Source organism: Nicotiana attenuata, chromosome 7, assembly GCF_001879085.1.
Source record: "Nicotiana attenuata strain UT chromosome 7, NIATTr2, whole genome shotgun sequence".
In the NCBI taxonomy this organism is placed as follows: Eukaryota; Viridiplantae; Streptophyta; class Magnoliopsida; order Solanales; family Solanaceae; genus Nicotiana; species Nicotiana attenuata.
Genome location: NC_031995.1, coordinates 95,909,107 through 95,925,022, shown reverse-complemented (window position 1 = coordinate 95,925,022; position 15,916 = coordinate 95,909,107).

The window sequence follows — 15,916 nt, the reverse complement described above, 5'->3', positions numbered from 1 at the left end:
TATCGTGGGTTAACTAGCACACAATCACACACAAAGCAAATAGAGAAGAAAAATCAACATAAGGATTTAACGAGGTTCGGCTAAGCCTAATCCTCGGGGCAAAAGCAGAGAGAGTATTTCACTATGAATGAGAAGAAAAGCATAATACAATCTTTAGAATCCCCAACTACAACCCCTATATATAGATCCCAAAAGATCCCAAACATATAAGAGAAAGGTTTCCCAATTTGACAAGGACTATAGGTTTTCCTTTCCCAAATCTATTAGGACAATGGGTTTTCCTAAACCTATAGAGACTATGGGTTTCCTAAAATTACAAGAAATTAATTCAAGCCACAAATAAAAAATCTTCTCGTTGGCTTGAATTCTCTTCATCAACAGGAACAACGTCTCTCTACCTTGCCCTCAGCCTTCGCAAGGGCTCTATTGAGTACTGCACACACCAATCAAGTCTAGGCAATGCCTAAACTTGTTGGCCGGGACTTCCTTGGTCATCATATCAGCTGGATTATCATGTGTAGACACTTTGTCCACGTTAGCAACCCCCTTTGATATAATGTCTCGAATAAAGTGATATCTGACTTCAATATGCTTCATCCGCTCATGAAACATCTGATTCTTAGTAAGATGAATGGCACTCTGACCGTCACAAAAAACATATGTCTTCTTCTAAGCTAGTCCAAGATCACTTACCAAGCCTTATAGCCAAATAGCCTCTTTAACTGCTTCCGTAATTGCCATATACTCAGCTTCTGTGGTAGACAAAGTAACGACAGACTGCAAAGTCGCCTTCCAACTGATGACACTACAAGAAAGAGTAAAAACATAGCCTGTTAGAGATCTTTTGTTATCCAAGTCCCCTGCATAATCTGAATCGACATAGCCAACTAAGGATTCACTCAACTTGTCTTTCTAAAAAGTCAAGCCTACATCTGTAGTACCTTTCAAGTATCTTAAGATCCACTTCACTGCCTGCCTATGTTCTTTACCAGGACACGCCATGTATCTACTCACAATACTAACAACATGTGAAATTTCAGGGCGAGTGCAAACCATAGCATACATAATGCTACCTACAACACTCGAATATGGAACACTAGACATCTGCTCCATCCCCTCGTCTGTTTTTGGTGACATGTCTGCAAACAACTTGAAATGGGAAGCAAAAGGAACAGACACAAATTTAGCACCTGTCATATTAAATCGCTTGAGGGCCTTCTCAATATAGGACCGTTGGGACAACATCAGCTTTCCAACCCTTCTATCTCGAGTAATCTCCATCCCCAATATCTTCTTTGCAGCACCTAAATCCTTCATCTCAAACTCCTCACCTAGTTGCTTCTTCAATCGGGTAATATGTACATGTTTTTAGCAGCAATAAGCATGTCATCCACATATAACAACAAATATACATTAGAACCGTCTTCAAGCTTTTTGTAATACACACAACTATCATATGCACTTTGAGAAAATGCATTTTGAATCATGAATGTATCAAATCTTTTATTACCACTGCCTAGGCGACTATTTCAGACCATATAAAGATTTCTTAAGCAAGCAAACATGATTTTTCTTATCCTGAGTAATGAATCCCTCGGGTTGACTTATATAAATCTGCTCATCCAACTCACTATGCAAGAACGTAGTTTTCACATCTAACTGCTCTAGTTCTAAGTCATGAAGAGCCACCAAAGCCAGTAAGACCCTGATAGAGCTATGCTTTACCACTGGAGAGAACACTTCATTGTAATCTATCCCCTCCCTCTGTGTAAAACCTTTAGCTACTAATCTTGCCTTTTACCTTGATGCTTCAACCCCTGGATTGCCCTCTTTTCTTTTGAAAATCCATTTGCAGCCTAGTACTTTCTATCCCTTTGGCAATGGAACAAGCTTCCATGTCTGATTCTATGAAGAGACTCAATCTCTTCACTAATAGCACCAACCCACTGATCTGCTTCTGGACTAGAAATAGCTTCTTTATAGCTATTAGGTTCAAGCACATCAATGATCTCTGCAACAGACAAAACAAACTCTACAAAATTAGCATATCTAAGAAAATTACCATCAGCTACGTTTGCAAACCTTTGTGGTGGATTGATCACTCTCTTCTCTCTGCCTGTTGCAATGCTATAGAGTTGTTGCGCAGGTGCATTATCATCTTGATTAATATTTTGCACCTCCTCCACTTCCTCTACTTTAGAACTACTAGGCCGAGCTAGTGGAGATTCAATTTCTAGCTCTATGCGGCCACTGACACCACGATCTGTTTCTGCTATTGCCTTCTCCCTCTGACTGTCTAGTGAGACAGATTCATTGAATGTTACATCCCTACTGATAATTAGCCCTGGAGTCTTTTGATCTGTGCACCACAACTTATAACCTTTCACTCCAGTTGCATACCCTAGAAATATGCACTTCTTTGCCCTCGGCTCAAGTTTTCCATCCCTCACATGAGCATAAGCAGGACAACCAAATATCCTTAAATTTGAATAATCAGCAGGCGAACCAGACCATACCTCAAAAGGAGTTTTGAACTCAATAGCTGTGGATGGAGATCTGTTGACCAAATAACAAGTTGTATTGATTGCTTCACCCCAAAAATCTTTGCTAACACATGAGTGTGAAAACATGCTTCGTGCCCTATCACAAAGCATTCTATTCATACGTTCTGCAACACCATTTTGTTGTGGTGTTCTGATACAAGTGCGGTGTCTCACTATGCCCTCCCTGCTACAGAAATTATCGAACTCAGAATTGCAAAATTCCAACCCATTGTCAGTTCAAAGACACTTAACTTTTCTTTCCGTCTGCCTCTCAACCATCGTCTTCCATTTAACAAATGTCGAAAATGCCTCATCTTTTGTTTTCAGAAAATACACCCACACCATCCTTGAGTAATCATCAATCAAAGTCATAAAATACCTGACACCACTCTTGGAGGGAACTCTGTTTGGACCCCACAAGTTAGAGTGTATATAATCTAACTTGTCTCTGGTCTTGTGCTCGGCCTTCTTGATGAACTTTACCCTTGTCTGTTTACCAAACACATAATGCTCACAAAAATTCAAAACTTGATTTTTGTACTCATTCAGCAAATTCTGCTTACTCAACAAAGACAATCCATTATCACTCATATGGCCAAGTCGCAAGTGCCATAACTGAGACTGATTCAGATCACTTTTCCCAGAAGCTACAACAGCTTCCCCTTCAACTACACTGGCCTCAAGATGATACAATTTAGAATGCAGTTTACCTTTCATGAGTACTATGGAGCCTTTACACACTTTAAGTATTCCATTCTCGGAGTGAAATTTATACCCTTGATCATCCAAAGTCAAAAGAGAAATCAAAATTTTCTTTATCCGAGGAACATGCCAACACTCAATGTTTCTAATAATTTCGTCGAACATTCTCAATTTGATGTTACCAACCCCCTCTATTGGTAATGGATTATTATCTCCTATATAGACAGTCCCACCCATTTGCTTGTAAGTTGCAAACCAATTCTTGTGTGGACACATGTGGAAAGTAGCAACAGAATCAAGAACCCAAGAATTCTGCCCATGATTAGAACTCACAGCACAGACTTCCCCTACATAGTCACTATCATCAGAATTATTGACAGTGTCAATAATATTTTTCGAATTATCTATTTTATGCTTCCCTCTTTTCTCCTTCAACTTAGGACAATCTCTCTTGTAGTGACCTTGCTCCCATCACCCATAACAGTGTTGCTTCCTTGCTCTAGATTTTGATCTGGCGGTTGACTTTTTCTTGTTAAAGTCATTTTGTTGTGTTCTTCCTCTAATCACAACATCCTCGCCTCAATTCTGCTGTCTGGAAAGCTCTTTTCAACTCTTTAGATTTTAGTGCATTACTAACATCTTCTAGTGAAATGTTGTCTTTCCCATATAGCAGTGTATCAGCAAAAGTATCATAAGACAGTGGTAAAGAACATAACAAAATCAAGGCCTGATACTCACTCTCAATTTTGATATTCACATTCTTCAGGTCTATAATTGAATTAAACTCATCAATGTGAGTTTTAACAGGTGTACCTTCATTCATACGGAGATTGTATAACCTCTTTTTCAGGTAGAGGCGGTTTGTTAGCGATTTCTTAGAATATAGATCTTCCAGCTTCTTCCATGCCGTTGCTGCAGTAGTTTCTTCAGCAATTTCCCGAAGAACTCTATCTGTAACGCTCATGAAAATCGCACTCAAAGCCCTCTCCTTCAGGTCTGCCTTTTCTGTCTCATTCATCTCTTTAGGAAAATCCTCATCAATTGCCTTCCATAACCCTTGTAACACCAGGGACAATTTCATCCTAATCTTCCATAGACTGAAACTAGAACCCCCATCAAATTTTTCTATTTCGTACTTTGTTGAAGATGATGAAGACATCTTAACCCTAGATTATATGTAGAAATCCGAACCTTGATCTGATACCACTTACCTTATTTTCCAGGTGAATCAGCCTCAGCTAATGTGGACAACACCCTGCTTAATAGAGAATTGAAGTTTCAATTGTTGCGACATCATTTTTTGAGAGCCCGGTTGAGAAGGAAACAACAAGCTACTATCATAGGAGTGACAAGAATTTTGAAGTTGGTGATTGGGTTTATTTCAAGACTTAGACCTACAAACAAGTGAGCATTTCTACACAGTCAGTCCATAAATTGGCTGCTAAATACTATGGACCATTTGGATTATAAAAAAGGTTGGAACAGTGTCATATAGACTCCTATTTCCTCCATCAGTAAAGATACACCCCAATGTGCATGTGTCATTATTACGAGTTACCCAAATAGATCACTTATCCTCCTAGTACTGATATTGCCAGCCCTCATTGCCCCAATCCAGAGTCCATTTTAGAAAGGAGAAGGGTGAACAAGGGTAATAAAGTTGTGGCTCAAGTCTTAGTTAAGTGGACATACCAGCAGATTGTGCTACATGGAAATTTTTTAATGCACTAAAGATCAGGTTTCCTTATTTTCATCCTTGTGGTCAAGGATCTTTTGCATGAGGGAGTATTAATATACAAAATACATCACAGTCGCAGCCAGCACAAGATCAGTAGCTCCAGCTCAAACAGTCAAATAACTTAGTTGAATGCTAAGCCAGCTTACATTTATTGTTATTTGGGAAGTTAGTTGGAGTTAGTTAGTTAGTTAGGAGAAGAGATTCCTTTTGAGGAAGTTAGTAAATTCTCATAAAAGGATTACATTGTAACAATTATAAATTCATTAATGAAAAGATATTACAAATTTCCTCTCAATCCTCTATGATTTCTCAAATTCACCTGTTCATCTTCATAGCTGAAATTCTTGGGTTTCTCCGCAAAACTCCTGATTTAGTTGCTCGATCCTCGAATTCGTTGTTGGATTCTTGCAATTGAGCTATCATACCTTTAATTCAGCTATGAGATATATTTTCTTGTAAAAATATTCCTAAATATTTTCCTGTTTTAGGTTCTAGCAGCTGCATGGAATTTGTGTGTGGCATTGAGAAGATTATCAGTTGAAGTGAGATAAGTTTGGATGAGATTTGGGAAGGTAGGATGGTTACACCACATTGATTCTAATCTAAAGGGACTGTTGGAGGATTGTAATTGGACAAAGGCTACATTGACTAAAAGAGGACAATGATCAGAGTGTGTGGAGGTAGGCGAAGCGCAGACAAATTAACTAGTTGAGTATAATATAGGAAGGGCAATTACTCTCACCAAGTCTCTTCTTTCTAATATTATTTTTTAATTATATTTTTCTTTTACTCTTTCTATTCCAATCAATTTTTTTGATTGGAAAACTCATAAATATCTTTTTCAAGTCAGTTTGTATATTTTAAATGTCCTTTCTACTTCTTTTTTTTAAAAAAAAAAATTAGTCGAGGTTAATAATTTATTTAGTGAATTTCAGTTAACAATTATCATATTTTGCGAACAATATTATGCTTTGTTATAAGCTAATAAGTTTATTTATATAAATTATTATGTAGATAACTTAATAAATAGTGTGTGTGTTTTATTTAATAGGATCCTTTAACATCTGTAAAATAAGTTAGTGGTATGGTATTTTTATCCCGTGTCAACAAGAGATATTATACTTAGTTCTTATCTGAAAATATGCTCCAAAAGGTTTTCTCGCCATTGATTATCTTAAAAATTATAAATTGTATCTTGTTTTTAAGTAGCATCTAATAGAAAACAACATGGGCGGATCAATGTATGAGATTTGGGGTGCCATGGTGTAACGACCCGGCCGGTCGTTTCGAGAGTTGCAGCCCTGTTTCCCCATTTACTGCTCATTTTGTACTTTATGGCTGTTATGTGACTTATCGGGGTAGTCGGTTTGGGTCCGGAGAGATTTTAGAAGAGAATGGGACACTTAGTCTCATGGTTGAAAACTTAAGTTGAAATGCTTGACCGGATGTTGACTTATGTGTAAACGACTCCGGAGTGGAGTTTTGATGGTTCTGTTAGCTCTGTTGGATAATTTCAGACTTAGGAGCGTGTTCGAATTGTGTTTTGGAGGTCCGTAGTGGAATTGGGCTTGAAATGGCGAAAGTTGGATTTTTGGAAAGTATGATCGGGAGTGGACTTTTTGATATCGGGGTTGGATTCTGATTCCGGAAGTTAGAGTAAGTTTGTGGTGTCATTTGTGACTTGTGTGCAAAATTTGGGGTCAATTGGAGGTGATTTGATAGGTTTCGGCATCGTTTGTAGAAATTGGAAGTTCAAAGTTTATTAGGCTTGAATCTATGTGCGATTCGTGTTTTTGATGTTGTTTGAGGTGATTTGAGGGATCGACTAAGTTTGTATGGTGTTTTAGGACTCGTTGGTATGTTTGGGTTAGATCCCGGGGGCCTTGGGTTGATTTTGGATGGTTAACAAATCGATTTTTGAGTTTGAAAGATTGCTGAAGCTGAAACCTTCTGGTGCAATCGCACCTGCGGAACATTGGCCGCAGGTGCGTGCTCGCAGGTGCGAGATATGGACGCAGATGCGGCCGGACTTGGGGAGGAAAGTGGTCGCAGGTGCGAAGATTTTCCGCACCTGCGTGGTCGCAGAAGCGGAGTGATGGGCGCAGAAGCGGACGTTTGCGCAGGTGCGATGGGCAATTTCGCACCTGCGATTGCGCAAATGCGAGGGAGAGGACTGCAGAACCGGAGGCCTAGCTCCAGTGGATCACCGCAGAAGTTCAAAAGCGGGTGTTTTGTCGCTTCTGCGACGCCACAGATGCGGCCAAGTGTCCGCAGAAGTGGAAAGCCTGGGCAGATTATTTAAAACAAGGGTTCGCGATTTTGGCTTTATTTTTAACATTTTGAGCTCGGTGGAAGGCGACTTTTGAAGAGATTTTCATGTGGGTATTTGGGGTAAGTGATTCTTACCTAGTTATGGTTAATTTCCATGATTATGCCTTTGATTTTCATTAAATTAGTGATTTGGGGTGGAAACTTTGGGGGAAATGGAGAAAAGTCCTTAGGATAGATTTTGAGGTTTTGATTGGAATTTCGGTATCGGATTTGAGTAATTGTGGTATGGGTGAACTCGTGGTCGAATGGGTGTTCGGATTTTGTGACTTTTATCGGATTTCGAGACGTGGCCTGGGGGCCGACTTTGAGCTGATTTCTAATTTTTTATTAATAACTTCGTATTTTCTAGTGAAATTGATTCCTTTAGCCCGTGTTGATTGTATCGTACCGTTTGTGGCTATATTCGGGACATTTAGAGGCCGATTTGCAAATCAAAGGTGTGTTGGAGTAGAGATTTGCTCGGATTGAGGTAAGTAACAATTCTAAATTTAGTTCTAAGGGTTTGAAACCCCAGATTTGTGTCATGTGATTGGTTTTGAGGTGATGCACATGCTAGGTGACGGGCGTGTAAGTGTGCACCATAGGAATTGGGACTTGGTCAATTCCATGGAATCGTATAGATGATTAATCTATTGATATCTGTAAATTCTTCATGTGATATAAAATTTGAACTGCAAGTCCTGTTAGAAATCATGCTTAGGCCATGTGCTGGTACTGAAGGGGCCCTCAGAGGCTGTGTTACATGTTAAATTGTCACTAAATTGTTGTTGTACTCAGTCTCCGTTTTACTTGCACATCATATCTCCATCTCTTTTGTTCCTTGTTGATATATTACACCATTTCTGTTTGGGCGGATTTTCATAATTTTTGAGAGCCCGAGAGACTGGAGAGGTTGGTGAATGAGTTGGGGCATGAGTGCCGAACCGTGAGTGATATATGTATATATGCGGATCGGGTTGCACGCCGCAACGAGCCTTATGGATGTATATGTGTGGATCGGGTTGCATGCCGAAACGAGCCTTATGGCTATATACAGGGGATTGGGTTGCACACTGCAGCATGTTTCATTGATTTATGACTTGCTTTGGCTTGATATAACGCTTGGGTTGAAGGAGCCCCTCCGGAGTCTGTACACACCCCCAGTGAGCGTAGGTACCTACTGAGTGCGAGTGCCGAGTGCCGAGTGAATGGGATGGCGGAGTGACTGTTGCCCTAAGAGGATGCATTTGACTTCGTTAGTGTTGCACTTAGCTGCCAAGCATCACTGTCTTGGAAATATCTGAAAGATATTGCACCTTGTTTCACTTAAACTGGTCATTAAGTATCTGGTTGAAGTTAAATTGTCGAACTTGAACACATGCCTACTTTCCTGTGTTGAGATTACTGAAATTGAACTATAATTGTAAAGCTCGTCACTACTTTCAGTTCTTTATTTAGTCTTGTTACTTACTGAGTTGGTTGTACTCACGCTACACCCTGCACTTCGTTTGCAGATCCAAGTGTTTTCGGACATGGTGGGTGTTGATTTTCGTGCACAGTTGATCTTCTGAAGATTTTGAGATAGCTGCCGTCGTTTTCGCAGACCTTGTCTCTCCTTCCCTATCCTTCCACTTGTTGTATTTAGTTTCGGATTATGATAGATAGTATTTTCCCAGACTTAGGATATTTAGATGCTCATGTACTCAGTGACACCCCGATGTTGGAAATTTCCGCGTTGTGTTTTGGATTTTCTATCCTGTTTATGAGAAGTATTTATTATCTAAACTATTTTAAATCCATTTTTTGTTAAGTCATGGAGTAATTTCAAAAATATCGCCTTGCCTAGTACCACAATAGGCCCCATCATGACAAGTTAGGATTTTGGGTCGTGACAAGTTGGTATTCGAGCCTAGGTTACATAGGTCTTTACGAGTCATGAGAAGGTTTGGTATAGTATTGCAGATCGGTATGGAGACGTCTATACTTATCTTCGGGAGGCTATCGAAACCCTTAGGAAATTTCGTATTCTTGTCGTGCGGATTTATTGATTCCGGTAACTAAACTACTATATTCTATTCTCTCACAGATGGTGAGGACATGTGCTACCGGGCAGGATGGACAACCACCAGTACCACCAGCTAGGGCCACGGGAGGCCGAGGTCGCGGTAGAGGCCACGTCAGGGGCAGAGGTGCAGCTCGTACGTCAGCTAGGGCAGCACCTGCAGATCCACCAGTTGCTCCAACTCAGGAGCAGGTTCTAGATATGGCCGAGCCAGTGGGGCTAGCTCAGGCAACAGCCATGCCTATTATGATTCCAGGCCTTCAGGAGTCTTTGGCCCAGATATTGACGTTTTGTACTAGCCTTGCTCAGGTGGTTTCCGCTCAGGCCGTACCAGCCACTTCTGAAGCCGAGGGAGGCACTCATACCCCATTGCCCGTACTCCAAAGCAGGTGATGCAGGGACTTTAGACATCGGGGGTACTACCAGCCCAGTCGGTTGTAGCTGCCCAGGCCCGATGGTCCTCGTTATGACTGACGATGAGCAGAGGAGACTTGAGAGTTTTGGAAGGCTTCAGCCTCCATCATTTAGCGATATGAGTCAGAGGATGCCCATGGATTCTTGGATAAGTGCCCGCGGATTCTTCGTACGGCAGGTATTTGATAACTAGGGATTCTAGTTCATTTTATACTCCTTTTTACTTGAGTTTTGATTAAAAATGTATACAAAATAGTCCCAAAGGCTTACATGTCGTACTTGTTTGCAGGGTTTGGTCAAAATGGTGACAATTAGTCAAAACCAGCTCAAAAAGGAGTGAAACATGCACAAGTACCAAGGACAAGTCCAAGCACAGTTGAAACAATTCCACTGCGGCCACAATCCATTTTGTGCGGTCCGCAGTGATGAAATTCAGAGAGGTGCAGTTTTTGGTAACTCAAGCACTGTGGCCGCAAACCATTTTGTGCGGACCGCAGTAGCCTCAGCGTGGCCGCAAAGCATTATATGCGGTCCGCGGAGATGAGATTCAAAGAGTTATGAAAAATGGAGATTGAAGCCAGCGCGGTCCGCAAGCCATTTTGTGCGGACCACATTGAAGCCACCGCGTTCGCGGTGCATTTTGTGCGGCCCGCGATGGCCAGATTCAGAGAATGCAAAATCAAGCCAAAAAGCCTCAGCGCGGTCCGCGGTGCATTTTGTGCGGACCGCTTCACCTTGTCAGGGGTATTTTTGTCCAGAAAATTTGGCCTAGTATAAATACTTTCTTTTCAGATTTTTAGGTCATCTTTTGTAATCCGACTTTGGACTGAGCACGTGAACTACTCTTTTGTTCCATTTTGAGTAATTTGTAGCTACATTTACGCTGAATCTTCATTATCTTAGTTTGTAATTAAATATTATGAGTTATTCTTCATCTAATTTCTTGTTTTCTTCCATAATTATGAGTAGCTAGACCCATTAGCTAGGGTTGTGGCTCAACCCTAGTGTGGGTATTTGATGGGTCTTATGTTTTAATGCTTAGATGTTTATGGGTGGTTGATTTTTGGACTGATTTGTGTTTTGTATGTTGGATTAGTGGTTGCAAACACTAATTTGTGCCTAAGTGACTTGGGCTCTTCTTGAGAAAGAGAGCTTAAGTCTAGGAAATCAGTCCAACAAGAAATTGGGGCGTACTCAAGAGATTGATAGCCCCTATTAAAGGGTTAAATCTAGAGATAATAACACCCGACTTGAGCCTATGTTGCTTGCTTAATTTCGACAACCAATTGGTCTTGAGAAAGTCAATTCAGGCAAAGTCACTCAAGCTACCAAGAGGTATAGAGTGAGTTGTGAGCACGTGATTTTTGCCCTATACGAATTACTCCCATAAATTCAAAACAAAATAAATTTTCCATGGTTTGCAATTTTGTGGAGTTTTTATGGCATTTTCTGTTAATTGTTTGCATGAAAAATACAAAAAATGTGTGCATTTGCATTTAGGATTTAATTTAACATTTTAGGATTAATTAATTAAGTTGTTTTATAAAAAAGGGAAAAATCACAAAAAATAGTTCAATTTGCTTTTAATTCTAACTTTTATTTTGAGTAGTTTTTCTTTTAATTTATTTTTAAGTAATTGTGATAATTATCATCTAGGTTTAATTAGTATTTTTTTTAGTTAATTAGGTTCTAGGAATTAATATAGGTTTTAATTTAATTTTGAGAAAAGAAAAGAAAAAGAAAAAAAAGAAGAAGAATTGAAAACAAAATAAGAAGAGAGCTGGTTTTGGGTTGCTTTAAATTAATTCCCCCAAGCCCAATGTCTTTCCCAAATACTCGCCCCAGTTTGGCCCAGAACCCGGTCCACCTCCTCCCCAGGCCAAACGACCCCGTCTAATTCAAATCGGATCTGGGCCGTCGATGTTTGTTGATCCAACGGCTCAGAAGTGGGTATCACTTAATATATGTATGTCCGAACAAGCCACCCCCCCATTCATCGTCTCCACGCTTGGAGACCCAAACCCTAGCGACGCCGCCACCCTTCCCCACCGCATTGGAGCCCGGCGGCGCTTCATCCAATCTCAACCAAAATTACACCACAGGCCCATGTTGTTTCCCCCATTCTAAATCCACCACTAGTTTTACCCAAAGACTACCCAATCCATCCAAATCTTAAATCTGAGTTTGGACCCTTGAAACCCAAAATCGACTCCCTTTGATTCCATGGCGTGCATGACCATAGGCATATGTACTTTCAAGTTTGAAGTTGATTTAACAAGAATTGATGCTGCTCACTTGTTCTTGACAAAGAACAAGTGGTTAGTGTCAATTTCGTTTAAATCAAGATGTCCAATGTGTTTCTGGTTTTATTGGGTAAGTTCTCTTCTCTTTCCTCTCTCTGTTTGTAATTGTTTACTTCACCTCTTATCCCTCTTCTTTTCTTCTCCCTTCTTTAGTTAGTTTTCTCGCTTTGCCTGAATTCGAGCAAGATTTTGAACTTAGGTTTTTCCTCTAGATTAATTTTTGTGTTCATTTTGTTGTTCACTTTCTTGTCGAAGATCTACTCTCTGATTTTGTTAGTGACATGATTGAACTTCTGTTTTGTTCTTTATTTAGGCTCACAATTTTTTTTAATTAGGTCATTTCAATTTAATAATCCAATTCACGCTAGGGGTAATATAACCGTCTGGTTGAGTTCCATTAATTTGAGATTTCTTTTGAGTTGGGCTGTCTTTACTGGCTCGTTGGTTTGGGGATGAGCTTGGATTTAATTCAGCTTTGGGTCATTCTTGACCCATTTTAGTTTTGGTTTCAGGGGTAAATAACTAAGGCTCTAAGGGGTTTAAAGGGTAATTTGGGGATTGTGGTTAGGGAATCTTTAGTGTAACAGAAATAGGAAGCTTCTAGGAAGTTTGGGTAGGGGTTTTTAATCAAATTTTAGACTTTTGGTAGGTTAGCTTCGGTAGCAAGTCAATATTTGAGGGATTTTTAGGCTGAAAATGAGAATTGAAGAGGGGGCAGGGTGCAAAATTGAAAACCTGAGATCTGCCCTAATCGTTTGCCTATAAAGGCACTTTAAACTTGCCTTGTAAGGCAGATTTTGGGAGAGAGCGAGAAATCCTGAAAAAATCCTAGACGGTTGGAAATTTAGGAAGAAAACACTATTCCATTGAGTTCCATTTCTGATTTTTGAATTCGAACTTGCCAAAGCAATCTTTGGTTTAGTGAGTTTGTGAAACGGTTTGAACTTGTTCTTCTTTTAAGGTCTGGGGTTGAGTTCTGGGTCAAGGTCACTGTTTCATTTGTGTTTGAGTCGATTTCACTGGGTATTTGGTCGAATCTGGGACCTTGCTTGCTGCTGTTGAGTTCTACTGCTTTGGTTTACTGCTGCTGCTGTCACCTAAGCTCATAATTTTCTTTGTTTACTGCTGTAATCAGGTACATGCTTCCATTTTCATTCAATGTAAAGCTTTTGGCATGGAATCAAAAATGGAGTTATGGAATTTCGAGTAGCGATTGTGGTTGTGTGTAGTTTATTGGATTGTTTCTTTTTTTTTAGGGAGTTATGCTTCCTATCCCCCCTACCCCTGAACTTGTGACCAAGTGATAGTATTCTGAACAATGTGAAGGAGTGGTATTGCTTCCAGTTTAGGTTATATGTATCCATGTGGTTGTTTGTTTTTGTTTTTTGCTTTAAGATCTCTGTCCAAACTCTGCTAAACATAGCTGATTCAAGATCTGATAGTTATCAAATATGCACTAGCTTAGGTTTTGTTCTAAGTTTGGTATAATATGGACTTGAGTCTTGCTTCACGTGTCTCAATGCTAATGCATGTTTGCCTTTCTATAGTAGGAATCTCAATTTTGTTCTTCTTCATCTTCCTTTAGGTATAGTAATTTGAAGGATCAGGATTCAAGCAATGAATCATGGTCTGATGAGATGCCAAACTTGTTAAAGTGTTCATGATAGTTGACAAATTGGTTTTGTTGAAATCAGTCGGTGTCCCTAATGCAGATTTTATGATTAAGTTGGCTGTGAAAAATGATAGGTTGTTAGTTTATTGAATAAGGTTCTGTTCATATGAAGTCTATTTTGAGATTTAAATCCTCAAGTCTGTATTTCAAGTTAGTTTTGAGATTGGGAAGCTAAAGTTGGCTTATAGTTAATTGTTAAACTTGGATTTTCAATGGCTTTTTAATCTGCAGTGCTTTCATTTGTGAAAATGCCGTGTAATTACCTACTACTAAGTGAAATGAGTCCAGAGGTTGTTTGCACATGTATTGGCCCATTGAATTTTTTTGTTGGATTTCGCTGGTTATTGGCTTGTAGGGACTCGATATTGAGTCCCTCATTCAGACACATTTGAGGTTTCGAATTTGGGCTCATTTCTGGGCCCATGCCTGACAGCTTCCTTTGAATATGATTTGGGCTGAAATTTCGACTCAGTTATGCCCAGTTCTTTCGCTAACTTACCTGGTTTTGGACTTCACGTGGGGAGCCCATTTGTGGCTTTCGATTGTTAACTAAGTGACCATAGGGGACCTTTAACTTCATTGAGTAATTAAGCCCCATCATTAAATTGAGGTGAGCCATATTAGATAATATCAATAGTCTATGGCTCCCCGAACTTTAGTTTGAATATCCTTTAAAAAATGGACTTGAGGTGTGCCGCACAAAATAAAATCTCAAATGCGTGGCCCTCACTTAATCATTTCTTTTAAAATCCTTAGAATTCGAGGCGTGCCATTTAGCAAATTTCCATGGCCCTCGCAAAGTTAACGATGCGTAGTTGCTTTTAGGCGCGTTATTTAATAATCTACTTTCCTAAACTCGGGTGCGCATTTATGTGACCCAAATCCAAATCTCAACGTTAGATAAAATGTGTTATGGGCTGCGGGTGCATTTATGTGACGTGACTCGAAACATATTTTAAATGACGTTGCAATCTTCCTTTAATTAATTAAATAAAAGCGGTTAAAAAGTTAAAATTGCACATAGGTTCAAAATGTTCTGAAATCAGATAATTATGCCAGTTACAACAGTTGAGCGACCGTGCTAGAACCACGGAACTCGGGAATGCCTAACACCTTCTCCCGGGTTAACAGAATTCCTTACCCGGATTTCTGTGTTCGCGGACTGTGAAACAGAGTCAATCTTTTACTCGATTCGGGATTTGAACCGGTGACTTGGGACATCATAAATCTCCCAAGTGGCGACTCTGAATCTTTTTAATCAAATAATCCCGTTTCGATTGTCACTTCAAGTTGGAAATAACACCCTTTATTATACCTTTTCGGGGATGTAGTGGAAAAAGGAGGTGTGACACCTCTGGCGACTCTGCTGGGGATAAGAACCCAGAATCTCTGGTTCAGGGTTCAGAATTCGAGCTTAGATAATTGTTGTATTTGGCTTTGTTTATTATTTGATTTTATTACATGTTTGGGACTAATGTGCAGAATATTTCTTTTTACCGTTTTGATATTATCTGAACTGTATATAAACTGCTACGAAACCCTTCTCTTCTCCCTCCTGAGGAGTGCACGCTGGTCGTGACTTCTTTCTGTTAGTGTAATATCCCAAATAGGACGAGGCTCGGACAAGTTGCAAAGTCGGAGGATCTTTTGGTTACCGGTACGCAGCCCCCCTCGGCTCAAGTTGTCCACTCGGGTAGACCAGGTCTAGAACAATAAACTCAGGTTTTAAACCTAGAATAACTCAGCCTCATGCCGGATCCCTAGTAGGAGCGATTTGTTGCATCACGTGCATTTGACTTAGGGGACTCAACACAGGGGTTGGGTCCGTCTAGGACAGGTGTACCCAAAATAACAGACCATCCCGATGCATATTTTACGTGCTATTTGTTGCATTTATTTGCTTCGGGTTTGCATGATGACCGGCTTTTGAGTGATGGGAGAAAATTGGACAAAAGAAAATAGCAGTGTAAGGGTTTAAGTGAGTTAGTCACCTGTTTTGAAAGAGAAAAACCAATGTCCAAATGGTACTTAAACTCTGCCGAATTTTTGAGAAATGAAAAAAAAAAGAGAAGGAAAGGGTTTTGTTTTCAAAAATAGTTGATTTTGTTTGCCCGAACTACGCCAGTTTGATTCCCACAGGTCGTGGTATACGTAGGCAACCCTCATCGGGTC